General features: G+C 41.9%; 1 long non-coding RNA gene across 1 annotated transcript in view; it reads left to right on the forward strand.

Annotated features, from left to right (window-relative positions):
- Positions 1–18,528, forward strand: part of LOC142748257 (uncharacterized) — a 43,633-nt gene extending 25,105 nt beyond the window's left edge. Inside the window, exons 2-3 of the long non-coding RNA XR_012882208.1 lie at positions 928–991; positions 18,369–18,528. This is a non-coding gene — a long non-coding RNA (uncharacterized LOC142748257). The remainder of the gene's footprint in view (positions 1–927; positions 992–18,368) is intronic.
- The last annotated feature ends 1,141 nt before the right edge of the window (positions 18,529–19,669 follow it).

The following is a 19,669-nucleotide window of genomic DNA, read 5'->3' on the forward strand; positions in this document are numbered from 1 at the left end:
GTATTACACTGTAACAAAACTGCATGAAGATTTCTGTGTGTATAAAGGGGTGAGGGGCATTTTGACAATGTTCCCACTGTCCACTTTCAGAAAACAAATAGGTTTAGTATGTTTTGTTTTTTTATTTTGTAATTTTGGTTTTATATGTACGTGCCAAATTGTCCAATACCCCTGGCAGCAGAAGGGTTAAATGCATAAAAAAAAATACATCCATGAACGCCTAATAAAGCAGTGTATCTCGTGGCACCGCGCTCCTCTTCCTCCCTAGGATTGCAGTATGGAGCAGGCTGGTAAACGCAGGAGAGTCACCAGTCACCTGTCTCTGCCAGCCGGCTCCATCGGGAAGACTGGGCAGACCATATTAGACACCATCGCAGTCTTCAGACACTTAGATGACTGGTTTTGGGGCAGGGTCTGAAGTCGGGGCTGTTTTTCAATATTCCATTTACTACAATGTAACATGTGAGTTCTGCAGTAAATGACCACTGAGGCAAAACTGCCATAAATTGGCAAAACTGCCATAAACAGTATAAGTGAATCTATAGAAACCCTTATGTGTGACGAGTATTGTAAGATATTCCTGTGTGAATCGGTATTACAATATTCAAGAAAATTGTCTCCGGTCCCTGAACATATACTCGTATTTTCTAATAGGCTGTAATAAAGGACCCACCATCAGCTGAGGGCTAAGCATTCTAATGATAAAAATCCATCTTTATTCAATCCTATAGAAGTATATACAACTCATTATAACGTGCTGGACAATCATGGACTATATACTTTCTATTGTGAATATCTACCAGGTATATCATCCCTCCTCAGTGGAGAAACATTGCAGAACGCTGTAGGAGAAAAGCTGAGCTCATAGCCCTCGCTCCCGCATTGCTAGTCCACTGTATATAACCTATTATTTCATTTCACCACCAGATGAAGGCTCTCAGCCGAAAAGCGTGTCGGGGTGGGCGTCCCTCTGATGGCAGAGATCACATGGGTATGTGCGCTGACAATGTTACATGACATTGAACGTTAATACTGAACTTATGCACTATGCCACTTTATTGTTATACTCTGTCCTGCTATTCTGTTCATTTGGGGTAACCTCAGCATCCTTGTTAAGCCTGTATTGTATACATGTATACCTCACGGTAGGGTCCCTTCCAGTTCTTGTGGGACTCCCTTTTTAAATCCAATTATAATGTATACCCAATAAAATATTGTTCTTATTTAGTTCTGATTTTGACTAAACATTGGCCTTCTAGCATACCTCCCAACTTTCAGGTATCGCAGAAAAGAAACAATATATTTCCTTTTGAGCGACACATGTAACCCCGATCATACACACCCGGTTAAGCCCACATAATGTCATGCTCCCATAGTACCCCCCCCCCACAGTATAATACCCCATAGAAACTCCCACACAGTATAAAGCCCCTTAGCTGCCCCCAACACATTATAATGCCCCATACAGCCTCCCACAGAGTATAATGCCAAATAGCTGCCCCCACACGGTATAATTCCCCCATAGATGCACCGATACAGTATAATGCCCACACAGATGCCGTCATGTAGTATAATGCCCACAGAGATTCCCCCATACAGTATAATGCCCCATAGCTGTTCCATTCAGTATAATGCCCACACAGATGCCCCCATACAGTATAATACCCATACAGTATAATACCCTCTTAGTTGCCCCATACAGCATAATGCCCCCATAGCTTCCCCTGTACAGTATAATGCCCGCATAGCTGTCCCATACATTATAATTCCCTTAAAGCTGACTGATACAGTATAATGCCTCCGTAGCTGCCACCATAATTTGTAGTATTTCCTTAGCTGCCACCATACAGAATAATGCCCCATAGCTGCCCCATACAGTATAATGCCCCATTGCTGCCCCAATACAGTATAATTCTGCCATAGCTGCCCCATACAGTATAAGGCCCCCTTAGCTGCCCATAGTGCCAGTGCCCACATATAAAGTGCCAGTGCCCATGTAGATAGTGCCATAGTGACCCCTGTATATCAGCCCCATATATTGCTACAGTGCCCATGTAGATAGTCACAACCCCCTTATAGATAGCGTCACAACCCCCTGTATATAGCACTACTCCCTGTATATAGCGCCATTGAGGCTCCCTCTAGAAACGGAAGCCCCAGACAGATCATTGGCCACGCTGGGGCCGGGGATTCCTCTCCGGGAGGAGCCACTGACGTCACTGTCCATATATGATATGCAGAAAACCTCAGCACTCAGGATCAAAGTAAAACATAGAGATTCCTGATGCAAAAGTGGATTCCATTCATAAGTTTTTTTTCATGTCATGAAGTAAAATGTAGTATAACAGAGCATAAGCGGTTTTACATAGAGACGTTTCGGCCATACCTTAGCCTTTGTCACGGTCGTTGTATAGGCGTCTGCCGGATGCTCTAAAATTAGTAGACTATAGTCGACTAATACTAACGGATAATACTAAGGAGCTGACGGCTCCTTGCTTCGGCATTGGATTCAACTGTATTTGCATCCTGAAGACGCAGATACAGTTGACCCTGGGACATACCACCGGCCGCCAGGGACAGCGGGACACCGCCCGAAATCAGGGACTGTCCTGCTGAATCCGGGACGGTTGGGAGGTATGATTCTAGCACTCATGTTCTTGTTTGCTGGTCTGGTAATGTATTATTTCACAAGTAGCGGTCTGACATGAATTTGTGATTTAAAATGTTCATTCACATTCCAACCTCTGTACGTGTTTCACTGCATATAGCAGCGTCTTCAGAGGACAGATTGTTAATAACAATCGCCATTCTTTTTGTCGAGGCGTATTTTTACACGCCGTTTTCTCCAACACTGGCATAAAATCATGCCTCATATGAACAGCACAGCGTTTTACCATTGAAAACAATGGAAGACTGCAGGCGCTTTCAAAGTGTATTTTGGAACGTTTTACACTTCGATATTAGCAAGAAAATAAGCAGTGTGAACATGCCCTAAGATTGATGATTGATGATTTGCTGTGCTGGCATACTAGATCCTTGGAGAACATTGTATCCGGCTGTAAAGGATGACAATTATATTTTATATAAAACTTTTGAATAGTGATAATGAGTGTGAGACGCAAAATATATTTAGTTCAGTCCTTAAAGCTTTTGGGAATTTGTGTGCAGCTAGCAGGGTCCTGAAGTAGAAGACTTCACAGTCAGTGGGAATAAGAGGCAGTGGTCTGCTGAAGGTAAATGTCTGCTGATAATTTAAAGGCTATGCACACTTTTGTAGCCGTTTTTTTTTTAGATACAGCTTCTATGTATCCTGTATACATAGAAGCTGTGTCTTGCCGTCACAGGCGATTCCGTCATTCATGAACTTAGATGTGATAGTTATTAGCTGGATCCTGCGTGTCAGAAACAGCCAGGACCAGCTTTCTGCCGAGGCGTCAGTCCAGCTGACCTGACGGAATCGACTTTGACAGCAAGATACAGCTTCTATGTATACAGGACACATAAAAGCTGTTTCTGAAAAAGTAAACATTTTTTTTCTATTAAATGTCCTAGAATCAAATAAAACATTGATTTATTTAAAAAAAAACAAAACAAAAACGGCTACAAAAGTGTACATAGCCTATAAAGACCAGAGCTGCTATTACATTCATGTTGATGGAACTGGAGTCCTTCTGTAAGCAAATTCTTATTGAGCAACTATTTACGTTTTGGTTTTGAGGGCTGGGAGGACAATTTAGAGACCAATTATCCTATAATGAATTAAATTAGCTTAACCCCTTAATGACCAGCCTATTTTAGACGTTAATGACCAAGCTATTTTTTAAGTTTTTCCATCGTCGCATTCCAAGAGCTATAACTTTTTTATTTTTGCGTCGACATCGCTGTAAAAGGTCTTGTTTTTTGCGGGACAAGTTGTATTTTTTAATAGCACCATTTTGAGGTACATATTATTTATTGGTTAACTTTTATTAACTTTTTTTGGGGGGGGGAATAGAAAAAAATCTGAAATTTCGCCACTCTTTTTTGCGTCCTAAATCTATGCCGTTTACCGTCTGATATAAATAACACAATAACTTTATTCAGCGGGTTGTTACGATTGCAACGATACCAAATTTGTATAGTTTTTGTATGTTTTACTACTTTTACACAGTAAAAACGCTTTTTTTTCAAAATTATTTGTTTTTGTGTCTCCATATTTGAAGAGCCGTAACGTTTTTATTTTTTCAGCGATGCAGTTGTATGAGGCCTTTTTTTTTGCGAGACGACTTGTAGTTTTTATTGGTACCTTTTTGGAGTAGATGCGACTTTTTGATCACTTTTTAATCACATTTTTTTAAAGTCAGTATTCACAGAAAACAGCAATTTTTCCATCTTTTTTTATTTAATTTTTTACGGCGTTCACCGTGCGGGTTAAATAATGTAATAGCTTTATAGTCGGGGTCGTTACGGACGCGGCGATACCAAATATGTGTAACTTTTTTACTTTATTTTGGTTTTTTAATACTAAAGCAGTTTGTAAGGGGAAAAAGTGGGGTTTTTTTCACATTTTTTTTAAATTAACTTTATTAAACTTTTTTTTAAACTTTTTTACTAGTCCCACTAGGGGACTTTAATATGCGATTCTGCAATCGCTATTATAATACACTGCAATACTTCTGTATTGCAGTGTGTTATGCCTGTCCGTTTAAAACGGACAGACATCTGCTAGGTCATGCCTCCGGCATGATCTAGCAGGCATTCACTCCAGGCAGACCTGGGGGCCTTTATTAGGCCCCCGGCTGCCATTGGAGACACAGACACTCGGTGATCGTATCGCCGGGTGTCGGTGGGGGAGAGAGGGAGCTCCCTCCCTCTCTCCAAAACCACTCAGATGCGGTGCTCGCTATTGAGCACCGCATCTGAGGGGTTAAACGGGTGAGATCGATCCTTATATCGATCTCACCCAGCAGAGCAGGGACACTCCCAGCCCTCAGCTGCCTCTGGCAGCTGAGAGCAGGGAGATCTGACAGCTCCCTGCTCTGTTTACTTATTCCGATGCTGCGACGTAAAAAGTCTATGGCATCGGAATAAGGCCCGTTAGTGACCGACGTAAAAACACGATGGGCCGGTCACTAACGGGTTAAAGTCTTGTCATTTCCCTTGAAATCACTGCTGTTGCTAGCCGCAATGTCATGGAATGGTCGGGTATTATGACATCACTCACCTTATATAAGGGGCTGCTTGGCAGATACTCACTTGATGGTTGTAGTTGTCGGTTGAGTATTTGTAGCGTTGGTGAGCACTTTGATTGAGTCAGGATGAAGGAGGAAGAATACCCAGATGAGATATGGAGGAAGATGGTTGAGGAGGCAGAGCCAGCATTCCGGCCTTCTCAGTTTGGAGAGGTCTCATTTTGTCCCAGTCTGGAGACCATACCTGAGGAGGAGGAGGTAGAGATTGGCGAGGAAGCAGAGGGCATACAGAATGAAGAGGAGGAGATTGGAGATACAGACAAGCGAGAGAACTTCGGATTAAGAAGATTCCAAAATTGCTTTGATCTGGATAAAATCAGTGAAGAAGAGGAGGATGCGGAGGCAGAACAAGACAAGGAAAGGGAAAATATCTATGTGAGAATGAATGCACCTTTAGGACATCATATAAAGGTAGCTTGGCCGAGTGTGGATTCAGTTACATCACACAGAAAATGGTGGATTCCGAAATGTGTCAGGAGGAGCGGCAGAGAAGGAGCGGCTCGGCCATCCAGATTCCTTAGGGCAATTTTCTGTTGCTGGAACATCAAGACATTGGAATGAACAACTGAACAACATCCACAGTTCCACCAGATATAATAACATCAGAAGTTCATAAGAAGATGAGAATTACCAACTTCACTAAATGTTCATCATCAGAAACATCAGAAAGACCAAACAGTATACAGGCCCGTGACATAAGATCTGCCGGGCTGGAGATACCGTGAAGATGTCACCTGATAGTATTCTAGCATTCACATATGGAATGATCACTTATGAACTTCTAAACTATTTTAAAAATATATTCTTATTTTCTTCCTGCCTCCTGTGTTTTCTGTCTGGTATATTATTGGTAAATCTTACTAGTTATGAATCAGAAGTGTGGAGCTGGGGCATTGCTAGGATCCTAAAACATCCGGGCACAGTCCCTCTGTGTTGCATTTTGCACAATAAGAAATAAAACACAAGTTATGTACATAAATAACCAATTTTAATCCTGAATATAAAATATTTACAGTTTGAGAGGTTCAAAACAATACGAGAGTTTACCAACATACCTAACACTCTGTACATACAAAACATATAAATCATAAGGCGTTTTCCAGGTTTATATAATATGAACTAAAGCTTCTTATAAACAGAGTCCGTCAGGTCTTTTATGGCCAGTAAACCAATAACAGCGCCAGGTAGGGGACTTAAACATATACTTAAATATACCTATTTGGCCGCAGATACACTTAGTATTTCAGATAAAAATAACTTTGTTTTCATATAAAAATTAGGTATTGGCCTCAGGGGCGTCGCTAGCACCAGGCCTCCGGGGCCCAAGCGACTGCCACACTGCCTCAATGGTGTAGCAACAGGGGTCGCAGCGGTTGCAATTGCGACCGGGACGTGGCCCCCCGCACCTCGTCTATAAAAAATTAACTATAGTAACTGGGGTCTATGTCATAAAATACACAGGCCCCTGTTTCTATAGTAATAACACTATACTTACCCTCCTTCCCGAGCGCAGCGGAAGTCCTGACGTCTTCTCACGTCATGACGTCACTACGCTGTGCGCTGCGCATGACGCTGGATGGTGTCGGGACATCCGCTGCACCCAGAGCCGAAGAGGAGGGTAAGTGTAACGTTACTGAATGCTGGGGTCCTGTATCTAAGCCTGCCTTGTGGTAGGCTTAGATACAGGGTCTAACAGACAGTATCACACATGTACCCTGTATCTAAGACTACCATATAGTAGGCTTAAATACATGGCCCATGTGTGATCCTGCCTGATGGGCACTGTATCTAAGCCTACCACATAGTAGACTTAGATACAGGGCCCCAGCTGACAGTAATCTTATACATTATAAGATTACTGTCTGCTGGGGCCCTGTATCTAATCCTAACTTGTGGTAGGCTTAGATACATGGTCTAAGACACAGTATCACACCTGGGCCAGGTATCTAAGCCTACCACCTGACATAGTCCAACAACCGAACCTGTAAAAAAAACAAAAAAACACACCAAAAATATTAGTAACAAGCAATGCAATTCTTATACTAACCTTTCCTGGGTCCAGCGCTGGACCCACAATGTCAGCAAGCTTGGCCCTATATCTAAGCCTATCATGTGTGGTACTGTCTACTGAGCCAATGTATCTAATCCTATCCATAGCTATATGGTCGTAGTGCTAATGATATGCTGTCTATATACATACATACATACATACATACATACATACATACATACATACATGCACACACATATACACACACATACATGCACACACATTTTTTTTGGGGAGTGGACATATGTTAGTACAAGGATACTTACTGCTGGGGCCCTGTATCTAAGTCTATCATGTGTGGCACTGTCTGCTGTGGCCATGTATCTATTCCTATCATGTATTATACTGTCTGCTCAGACAAGGTGGTTCTGTGGGAATACCTACAGGGGACTTCATGGCACTGTCTACATGGGCGATGTATGGCAGGGGGACTGTGTGGAACCATACAGGGGGGTTGTGACACTGTATACAGGGGGCATTATGTGGGGAACGCTCTACAGGTGTCTTTGATTAGAGCCCCGAGACATAACTTTGCTTGGGGCCCCAGAAGTTTGCATCAGTGTGCTTTGCGTGTGGCATGCGTCATTCACGCTCTTGCAAAGACTTTTTTTCCTCAGTGTAAGGGGGGATTCACACGAGCGTGTATTCGGTCCGTGCGGGCCGCGTGGTTTTCACGCGGCACGCATGGACCAATACAAGTCTATGGGGCAGTACAGACAGTCCGTGCTTTTTGCGCAGCGTTTGTCTGCTGCGCAAAATGCGCGACAGGTTCAATAACTCTGCGTATTTCGCGCATCACGCACCCATTGAAGTCAATGGGTGCGTGAAAATCACGCGCACCACACGGAAGCACTTCCGTGGGACGAGCGTGATTCGCGCAACAGCAGTGAAAAGGATGAATGAAAACCGAAAAGCACCACGTGCTTTTCTGTTTCCGAACATCCAAACGGAGTGTCTTTGCGATGAGCGAAGCCGGACAAGCGTACCGAACTTCACCGGGTTCGGCCAAACTCGTTTTGGCCGATCCCGGCAAAAAAATTATCGGTACGCGACGTCAGGAGATAGTCACTGTCCATGGTGCTGAAAGAGTTAAACTGTTTCAGCACCATGGACAGTGACTTGCGATCCCAAAATACATTAACCTGTAAAAAAAAAACGAAGTTCTAACTTACCGATTACTCCTGTCTCCTTCCTGCAGTCCGACCTCCCGGGATGACACTTCAGTTCAAGTGACAGCTCCAGCCAATCACAGGCCAAGCACAGGCTGCAGCCAATCACAGGCTGCAGCGGTCACTTGGACTGCTGCGTCATCCAGGGAGGTGGGGCCCGATGTCAAGAGAGGCGCGTCACCAAGGACGCGTCACCAAGGACGCGTCACCAAGGCAACGGCCGGGAAGTTCTCGGTAAGTAGGAACTTTATCTTTTTTTTTTACAGGTTTTTCGCTGTTGTGTTCGGCATTCACTGTCGAGGGTGCTGAAAGATTTAGCTCTTTCAGCACCTTGGACAGTGACGGGCGTTGACAAGCCTCATCTCTATGATGCCGGCTGCGCGAAAATCACGCAGCCGCGCATCAGACACGCATGACACACGCAGCTGTCAAATGGTTTTTGCGCTCGCAAAACGCTGCGTTGTTTGCGCGCGCAAAAACGCAACGTTCGTGTGAATCTCCCCTTATTGTGCTGTGAAAGAAGCTGGGCTGGAACAATGAGAAGTGTATGACGCTGATTGGTCACTGATTGGTCAGCCTCATACACTCCTTTACAACACCCACTTGGTCAAAAGTAAAAACACGCCCAGTTGGTCTTTAAGAAACTCATTAGCATAAATCTAAAATTGCTCATAACTTGCTAAAAAATGATAGTTTTTCAAAATAAAAACCACTGCTGTTATCTACATTACAGCGCCGATCAGACTATGTATGAGATAGGGCACTTATAATCTGGTATGTATGTAAAAATGTATTTATTTTACGGGGGTAAATATATGTCTCGGGGCATATGATCTTTTAAGACCCTAGCAATGCCCCTGATTGGCCTTGATTGACAGCTCCAGCGTCCAGCGACATCACTGTCATCGGCTGGAAGGAATTGCAGTCCATTAAGTCACAAAAGTATCTGGACCGTGATTAAAGAAGTAATGATTTTCTCATATAGAGGAGGGTTAGGGTTATCCTGATCTGAGGCTTCCCTCTCCTTTGATGACGCATAGTTTTTATTGTTCTCAATAGAACAATTCTCCATTATTCTATCCGACAAGAGCCATAGAAACCCCACATAAGACACATAGAGTATGTCTTCTTACCAATGTCCCTGTGCTATACAGCCGTATTCATGCCGACATTGCTTAGCAATTCTTCTTAATCACTTGGTGACTAACAATACGCCTTTTCACGTTCGTCACTAAGGGGCCTTAGGCTAGGCTGACGCCTTTTCACGTTAGCCTAGTCTAAGTCCTGCACAGGTCTCCCGTGCAGGCTGGAGCCGGGGCTCAGCTGTCTGATGACAGCTGAGCTCCTGCTCCAACGCCTGCGATCGAAGTTTACTTCGATCGCGGCCGTTTAACCCGTTAAATGACGCTGTCAATAGCGACCGCGGCATTTAACTTTGTTTACAGAGGGAGTGCGCTCCCTCTGTCACCCATCGGCGTCCGGCGAATGCAATCGCGGGTCTCCGATGGGGTGTTATGGCAGCCGGGGGCCTGATAAAAGCCCCCAGGTCTGCCCTGGACATATGCCTGTTAGGACGCGCCGGAGGCACGTCCTAACAGAATACCTGTCAGATTTACACTGACAGGCAATAATGCTCTGGTATACGAAGTATACCAAAGCATTATAGCAGCGATCTGAAGATCGCACAGTAAAGTCCCCTAGTGGGACTAATAAAATAAGTCATCAAAGTGAAATAAATAATAAATGTGAAATAAAGATTATTAATAAAAAGTACATTCAAAATTTTTTTTTCCATAAAAAGTGGTTTTATTTAGTAAAAGTGTAAAAAATAAATAAAAGTACACATATGTGGTATCGCCACGACCATTATGACTCAATTAATAAAGTTAATATGTAATTTAAACCGCAAGGTGAACACCGTAAAAAAAACCTGCAAAAAACAATGGCGAAATTGCAATTTTTTTCCATTGCCCCCCAAAAATGTCATAATAAAAATGAATCAATAAGTCTCATGCACCCCAAAATTGTACCAATCAAAACTACGTCTCGTCCCGCAGAAAACAAGCCGAAAAAATCACTACTTTGAAGGAAAAATAAAAAAGTTACGGCTCTTGGAAAGCAACGATGAAAAAACAAATAATTTTAGTTCAAACGTGTTTTTATTGTGCAAAAGTCGTAAAACATAAAAAACCTCTACATATGTGGTATCGCCGTAATCGTACCGACCCATAGAATAAAGGTAACATGTTATTTACGCCGCACAGTGAACGGCGTCAATTTAAAAACGCATAGAACAATGGCGGAATTTCAGTTTTTTTTATAATCCCCCCAAAAAAAGTTAATAAAAGTTAATATATAAATTATATGTACCCTAAAATGGTGCTATTAAAAAGTACAACTAATACCGCAAAAAACAAGTCCTCATACAGCTATGTAGACGAAAAAATAAAAAAGTTATAGCTCTTTGAATGCGACTATAGAAAAACGAATAAAATAGCTTGGTCATTAGGGCCTAAAATGGGCTGGTCACTAAGGGGTTAATCACTTGGTGGAGTCGTCTCCTTGGTCTCTATGGTCTTGGCTGGCTGTCAAACGACATCTTCACCTTGTCCATGGCCCCTTACCTGCTCCTCATATTCCCTGCCGGAGCACAGGGGTGTCCATCTAAATGACAGCAGCTCATTTACTAACTTGGGGTCAAATAAAGGATTTCTTCTTATTCCTGGCAGGGGTCCCCTGGAAATAGTTATTATTTATAATTATTGGTTATATTTTATGGCGCCACCATATTCCACAGCACTGTACGCAGCTAATCACTCTGTGGGGCTCATAATCTGTCAATAACATTGCCTCCAATTCCAAGAGGCCCTATAGATTACACATATAGATGTAGCATTGTTATTGATAATTATGTTACATTTTAATCTAAACAATTGATAAATCTTATTATATAAAACACTCGACTGGAGTCCCATAGCACTGTCCATCCTGTGCCTCCTGGTCCATGAGCAGAATGCCAATGCTACAGTAAAGACTGACACGGTTAGCACGGTATTGTTTATTCAAATTTCTAAATGGAATGTAATTCACATGACCAGGGGACAGTAGAGTACGTTCATTCTCATAAGGGCAATGTTACTATGAATACTACTCACCCCCCCCCTTAATGGCCATACCACTTACACCACCCGTCCCCTATAAGAAAACACGGACACCTTGGGTTGGATAAATTTAGCCACAGCAGCCATTTTATTTACAAACAAACATAATAGAAACAACGATTTACATATAAGAATAACAATGGAAGGGGAGTCCTTGGATCTATAAAAGTCTGTCAACATAAACAGCCCACCTGCATCGTATTTTACTCACAGCCGTCACCCTACAGGCTCAGGGGCACCGTCATACCTGCAGTTGGCTGACCTAAACTGCAACCACTCCCCGGGATACCACCCAGCAGGAGCCCAAATTGACCAGACCACTGAACCATAATAAATTAGGGAGGGACCATACCCCCCCCCCACACCAATTTACCCCCAACTCCATGGACCCCAATCCGCCACGCTACTGCTGCGACACTGCAATAACCGCTCCTCAGGATCACCTTGTACCTGTGAAAAAAGCAAAAACAACGAGCAACAAAGCGAAATCACAGACTTGTCAATATACATGACTAACGAGAAATTATGGAGGAAGGGCGGGACAAGGTTAACGCTGTCTGGTCCCGTAATGGCGCCCCTCCACACTAACCCACCCTTAAACCCTTCAGGACCCAACCTGTTTTGGCCTTCAGGACACAGACGATTTTTTCAAATCTGACGTGTTACTTTATGTAGTAATAACGTTGGAATGCTTTTACCTATCCAAGCGATTCTGAGATTGTTTTCTCGTGACATATTGTACTTTATGTTAGTGAAAATTTGCAAAAATTAGCATTTTTCTAAATGTAAACGTATCTGCTTGTAAAACAGATAGTAATACCACACAAAATAGTTACTAGTTAACATCCCCCATATGTCTACTTTATGTTTGCATCGTTTTTTGAACGTCCTTTTATTTTTCTAGGACGTTACAAGGCTTAGAACTTTAGCAGCAATTTCTCATATTTTAAAGAAAATTTCAAAAGGCCATTTTTTCAGGGACCAGTTCAGTTCTGAAGTGGCTTTGAGGGCCTTATATATTAGAAAATCCCCAGAAGTCACCACATTTTGAAAACTGCACCCCTCAAGGTATTCGAATCAGCATTCACAAAGTGTTTTAACCCTTTAGGCGTTTCACAGGAATGAAGGCATGTACATCACGGGAGCAGAGGTTACGTTTTTCAATAATTTTTTTTCCATGGATTATATTTTTTACATACAAATTATAAAAAAAAATGTTGTGTAGATTATATGCTCTCTGTGGAAAATGTATGGAATAAACTTTAATTAGCATTTGAATTAATCTATTGTTGTTCTATTTACGTATATGCTATGTCTCATAGTCACTATTTATATTTATATGGTCCTGAACAAATAAATAGGTGGGCGGTAGAGAAGACTTTGTTTTGGGTGGTATGGTTACCTGTCCAATCGGGTGTAGCCATTCTCCCCACTAATGTTGCAGTCCGTGGCCATTACAGTTTTAGACTCCATATTGAGTCTTTGACATATGCACATAATATATATGTACATCTATTGCGAGTCACTTGTATAAAAACATATATTGCTGGTTACACACTCTTTTGAGTGTTATTATGTACTGCCAAAATATGCGCCGGGACGGAATTTGCTGTTCGCGCATGCGCGGTCATACTGCGTTCCAGAGATGCTTTCCATGTGACGCACTTCCGGCAGTTCGCCATCTTGCACATGTGCACTATCGATCGTGGGACGCCATTGTTTACTCCACGCATCACCGAGAGCTGACACTGTAGGTTTTACCACATGACCTCTGTTTTTCTTTATTATAATTATGTTGGAATATAATTCCTCTGCTCCTCCCCTTCATTATGAGTTGATGTCATTCATTAGGGTAATTATAATGTTATCTTAGTTATCTTTGCATTATTTATTTCATATTGAGAGATGTTGTACTTTATTATACGTTTATTGGTCACATTGACTTATATATTTTTCACTAATTGTATGATGATGTTCTTTGTATTGATTCATTTTTAACATATGTACTATTATTGCACTATTTACTGTATACCCTGTGTATTCCCCTATATATATGTGGCACTATGCACTTATGGAATTAGCTTGAGAAAGGTTCAGGTGTGAACCGAAACGTTGCTCATTCTTTCCACCTGGTGGTGAATAAACCAACATCTCCCCAACACTGAAGTCCTGGTGCTGTTACTTGTCCTCTGTTCCTGTTATTCCATTCTAAGGAGTTGATTCATCCTTCTACTGGTAACGTGCACATGGCCTGATGTTCAGTTCACCTTGAGTGCTGTGTTTTTCCTATCTACTTGAACTTTATATATATAAAATATTAAAACTGCAGCGGAACTGCTTTTTTTCTGCATTTTCGCCAAGATAAATTAAACGATAATGTATTTGTACCAAAAAATGGTACCTACATAAAGTACAACTCGTCCCGCAACACAACGACAATGTAGATGTCTCATGCAGCTACAACGTACAAAAAATAAAAAAGTTATGAGCGTTGGGATGCAAAGAGGGAAATATAAAAAAATTGTACTGTCCTCAAGGCCAAAATTGTCCGTGTCCTTAAGGGGTTAAACTCTCTCATATCTATAATAATATATCCTGACCACTATGATGAACTCTCATAGACGCTTCATAAAATATGCAAAATTTACATTCTTTCCATTTCTGGTCATGACCACCTAAATTCTAGATTCCCATAAAGAGTCATTTATAATGTCCCGCTAAAAAATAAGAATATTACACAAGTCATTATACAAACAGATGTATATAAAAATCACGATTCAGACCGTTTGGACACATAATAATTTATCCAAAACACCTCCCGATCTTTAAGTCGCTCATGGCGATCACCCCCTCTGCGTTCTTTTATCATTTCCCCTAGAACCTGAAATCTTATCTGAGTAGGTGAGTGACCACTTCAGCAAAGTGTCGAGGTGCTGGAAGTTCACATGGTGTCGTGCGGACTGTGGGTTTATGGTGGGAGATACCGTCTCTGCCACATAATACAGTGCGCAAGGACATTTCAACATAAACACCACATACATAGTATTACAGTCACATCGTGACCTAATTGGTATCTTATTGCCTGAATGTGGATCTAAAATATTCGCACCACGTGGATATGCTACAATATATATATTTATATGTATATATTGGATTTTCTTTCAGTGCACGGAGTATGACAGGGTGGGTAAGAGAGTGGAAAGTGGCATGGCGTGGGTGGGGCCAGGTGGACATGCACCATGACAGGGGCTCTGTGGAGGGCCAAGAGGGAGACAGGTGGGCAGGGGCGATACATAAATAAAATCATTGCACTGAAGCTGCTGCTTTTATACAGCAGATTCACTGACCAAGTTGCGGTGCTGGCTGCTGCCTCTGGTTCCTGCAAGGTCTACGATCTTCCACCAACGCAGTGAGAAAGTGATTGAAGGTCAAGCATTCGACCCGTTGCTCCATTCAATGTCTATGGGACTGATTGAAACAGCCATGGTTGACCACCCCTCCATTCAATGTCCTCCTCTCTGCGGTAATACACCAAAACGCCAAAATGCCCCAAAACCTCTGTAATCTGCAAAATGATCTTCATATGATAAGCATGTACGCATTTAAGAGAATATGGACCTTTAGCTATTGAGTGCTTACCAGAAACAATACTTTCCCCCTGTACAAGAAAAAAGATGACATCAGCACTCAGGGTATTAATACATAAAGACCATATACACCTTTGCAACCAATTTTGTTTATTGTTCCAATGCATCTAAAATAAAAAATGAAGCAATTTTACAAATAGTCTCGATTACGGACGTCCCGCTATTTTGTGTCTACATTTCCTATGCATTCCTCTGTGTTTCCATGGTTACAGACTACAAACCCACCCTGTGTAGTCTGATACTGTGATCATGTTTTACTATTCTCCATCTGTGCCCTAATTCTTGAAACTTACCAAAAGTACATGATCAAGAAGTAGGGTACGGATAGAAGAGAGAAGCATGTGACTATAGGATCAGACATTACAGGGTGTGTCTGCAATCTGTAATCATGGAAACATATAGGTCTGCATAGGAGCTGTACACACCGGTAGGATATTTTTAATCAGGACTATTTTCAAAGTTGTTTAACTTTTTATTTTAGATGCATTGGAGCAAAGTATACATGTAGTACATATGCCTTTAAATCAAAGTAGAATCAGTTTTTTCTTTCATATGGAGAAAAGAGTGATCCCTAATGTGGACGTAAATAATATTGTGTAATAATAGGTTGTCAATGTATGAGTGTGAGGGTCCAACCCCATCTATCCTAAGGGGCTGTGGTCCCTTTATTGTTTATCTAGACACAACGATGTATATACAGGTTTGGCTGTGCTTTGTATTGCAGTTCAGCCCATTCACTTGAAAGACTAGGCTTCCTGGTACACATGATTGGCAGGTTCACATGACCGGATTTCCACTGATCATACATCGATCGACTATAATAAAGATATACCATCAATGAAGAAGCTCCGGTGGACACGAGCTGTCGATTTATTGCATTCATCTGAATGGCCACTAAGTAATACTACATTTCCACTGCAGGGAAATGTCTAACTGGTCAGGACATCCCCTAACGAAATCAGCTGTTTGTCAAGGGTGTCTGGAGCTAGACCTGCGGTGATCACTGATCCTCCCATATGAAACGTGTTGTCTGTATGTCAATGGGAGTAACGGATCATTATGTTTGACAGAAGCAGAAGTAGTGAAATTAAAGTGTCTACAAATTCAAGTATCCCATATCTTAACCCGTTAGTGACCGCCCCATAGTGTTTTTACGGCGGTCACTAACGGGCTTTATTGTGATGCAATAGCCTTTTTACGGCGCTGCATCGAAATAAATGAACAGAGCAGGGAGCCGTTAAATCTCCCTGCTCTCAGCTACCAGAGGTAGCTGAGGGCTTGGGGCATCCCTGCTCGAATGGATGAGATCGATATTAGTATTGATCTCACCCGTTTAACTCTTCAGATGCGGAGCTCAATAGCGAGCACCGCTTCTGAGTTGTTATGGAGAGAGGGAGGGAGCTCCCTCTCATCCCACCGACACCCGGTGATAAGATCGCAGAGTGTCTGTGTCTCCGATGGCAGCTGGGGGTCTAATAAAGGCCCCCAGGTCTGCCTTTAGTGAATGCCTGCTAGGTCATGCCAGTATTTCAGTGTATTATAAATGTGATCGGAGGATCGCATAGTGAAGTCCCCTAGTGGGACTAGTAAAAAAGTTTTAAAAAAAAAGTTTAATAAAAAGCGAAAAATAAAAATGAAATAAAAAATTAAAAACTCACTTTTTCCCCTTACAAACTGTTTTAGTATTAAAAAACAAAATAAAGTTAAAAACGTACACATATTTGGTATAGCCGCGTCCGTAACGACCCCAAGTATAAAGTTATTACATCATTTAACCCGCACTGTGAACATCATAAAAAATAAAATGAAAAACAATGCAAAAATTGCTGTTTTCTGTGAATCCTACCTTAAAAAAAATGTGATAAAAAGTGATCAAAAAGTCGCATTTACTCCAAAATGGTACCGATAAAAACTACAAGTCATCCCGCAAAAAAAGCCCTCATACAACTGCATCGGCGAAAAAAATAAAAAATGTATGGCTTTGTGGAGACACAAAAGCAAATAATTTTGAAAAAAGTGTTTTCACTGTGTAAAAGTAGTAAAACATACAAAATCTATATAAATTTGTATCTTTGCAATCGCAACAACCCGCTGAATAAAGTTATTATGTTATTTATACCACACGGTAAACGGCGTAAATTTAGGACGCACAAAAGTGTGACGAAATTGCAGTATTTTTTCTATTCCCCCCCAAAAAAAGTTCACAAAAGTTAATCAATAAATTCTATGTACCCCAAAATGGTGCTATTAAAAATTACAACTTGTCCCGCAAAGAACAAGACCTTATGTCGATGCAAAAATCAAAAAGTTATAGCTCTTTGAATGAGATGATGGAAAAACGCAAAAAATGGCTTGGTCATTAAGGTCTAAAATAGGCTGGTCATTAAGGGGTTAAAGACTTTTTTCCATAATCAATATTTATCACCTTTCCACGGGATAGGTGATAAATATCTGATCGGTTTGGGTACAACTTCTGGGATCCCCACCGATCACGAGGCTTATCTTGCCGTTCCTGGGAGCCACATAGGAATGAAGCGGTAGTGCACATGCTTGGCTACCGTTACATTAATTTTTATGGCAGCCGATAGAAATGAATGGAGCGGTGGTCAAGCATGTGCAGTACCGCTCCATTCCTATGGGGCTCCCAGAAACAGCAAGGTAAGCTCGAGATCGGTGTGGATTCCAGCAGTTGGCCCCCCACGACCAAATATTCATTACCTATCCTGTGGAAAACGGGCTGTTTCTGTTCACATTTTTTAACAGATAGGGGTTGGAACTGACTGTTAGATAATTTTTCAGTGCTCATTCAGTATTGATTCTGGCGAGGAACAAATGTAGATTATTTGGTTACAGTAGCTTCTAGGATGACATCCAGGTGAAGGCAGAGTATGATCATAAAGAAACCACAAAGGGTGGCACTAACCTTGAGTCAACTCCTATTGATAGTGTTTGGGATGGTCTAGTAAGAGCATCAGGAGGAGACAATGGTTGAATAGTTGTAGGAGGATCTGGAAGAAGGGCACAGCTGTGAGGAAAAAGAATTTGGAAAAGTTTTTAGACGGCAAATCTATTTCCTTTAAGCTTAACATTGTATAATAATATCTCTTCAGCTTGCGGAGCTGCAAGGAGTCCCTCGTGGACTGTATGATGGGCCCGTCTGTGAAGTTTCTGAGACTCCAAAAGCCGTAACACCTGGCTCTTCTGCCAAGACATCACCTGCCAAACAACCAGCGCAGCCCATAAGGAACCTACACCAGTCTGGATTCAGCTTGTCAGGTGAGTTCTTCATTTCAGACTGCCCATTCCACCATTGCTTGACTAGGACATGGAAAACTTGCATCAGCAAAGACGCAGCGATCCATTCATCAAAACAGCAATTTGAATTAAAGAGGCTCTGTCACCAGATTTTCAAACCCCTATCTGCTATTGCAGCTGATCGGCGCTGCAATGTAGATAACAGTAACATTTTTCTTTTTCAAAAACGAGCATTTTGGGCCAAGTTATGAGCATTTTTATATTTATGCAAATGAGCCTTTCTTATGGACAACTGGGCGTTTTTAATCTTATTTCCAACTGGGCGTGTATTGTGTTCGTTACATCTGGGTGTGTTTACCTGTTTTACTAGCTGGGCATTGTGAATAGAAGTGTATGATGCTGACGAATCAGCATCATCCACTTCTCTTCGTTACCACCCAGGTTCTGGCAGTGCACAGACACACAGCGTGTCCTCGCTCGTTCCCCCTGTGGGAGGAAGTGAGTGACGTCACAGCGTGTTCTCGCGAGGACACGCTGTGTGTCTGTGCACTGCCAGAAGCTGGGTGGTAACGAAGAGAAGTGGATGATGCTGATTCGTCAGCATCATACACTTCCATTCACAACGCCCAGCTAGTAAAACAGGTAAACACACCCAGATGTAACGAACACAATACACGCCCAGTTGGAAATAACTTTAAAGGCAATGTGTTGCCAGAAAAACATGTTTTTTTTTTTTTTAATTAAACATTTAGTGTGTAGGTGATTAAACATTGTTCAAATTTTTTTTATTTTTTTCACGAGTCAGGAAATATTATAAATTAATTCTAATTTATAATATTTCCCATTGCTGGTCACTAGATGGAGCTATTCCCAAAATTGCAGAATTGCATGTGGTAAAGCAACCACATTGCTTTATGCTGCAAAATTGGGTAAAAATCCCTCGCTCTAGTGAGCTCTCAGCATCCCCCCCCTCCTTTATCCTGGCTAGTGCCGGGATAAACGAGGGGTTTGAACGGTCTAACCTCCTACACTGTGTGTCGACATTTTTTGAGCTAACACACAGTGTAGTAGGTTTACATACAGTAGTAAACGTACACAAACACGAACATACATATAAATCTCTTACCTGCTCCTGCCGCCGCGGCTCCCTCCGGCC

This window comes from Rhinoderma darwinii, chromosome 3, assembly GCF_050947455.1.
Source record: "Rhinoderma darwinii isolate aRhiDar2 chromosome 3, aRhiDar2.hap1, whole genome shotgun sequence".
In the NCBI taxonomy this organism is placed as follows: domain Eukaryota; kingdom Metazoa; phylum Chordata; class Amphibia; order Anura; family Rhinodermatidae; genus Rhinoderma; species Rhinoderma darwinii.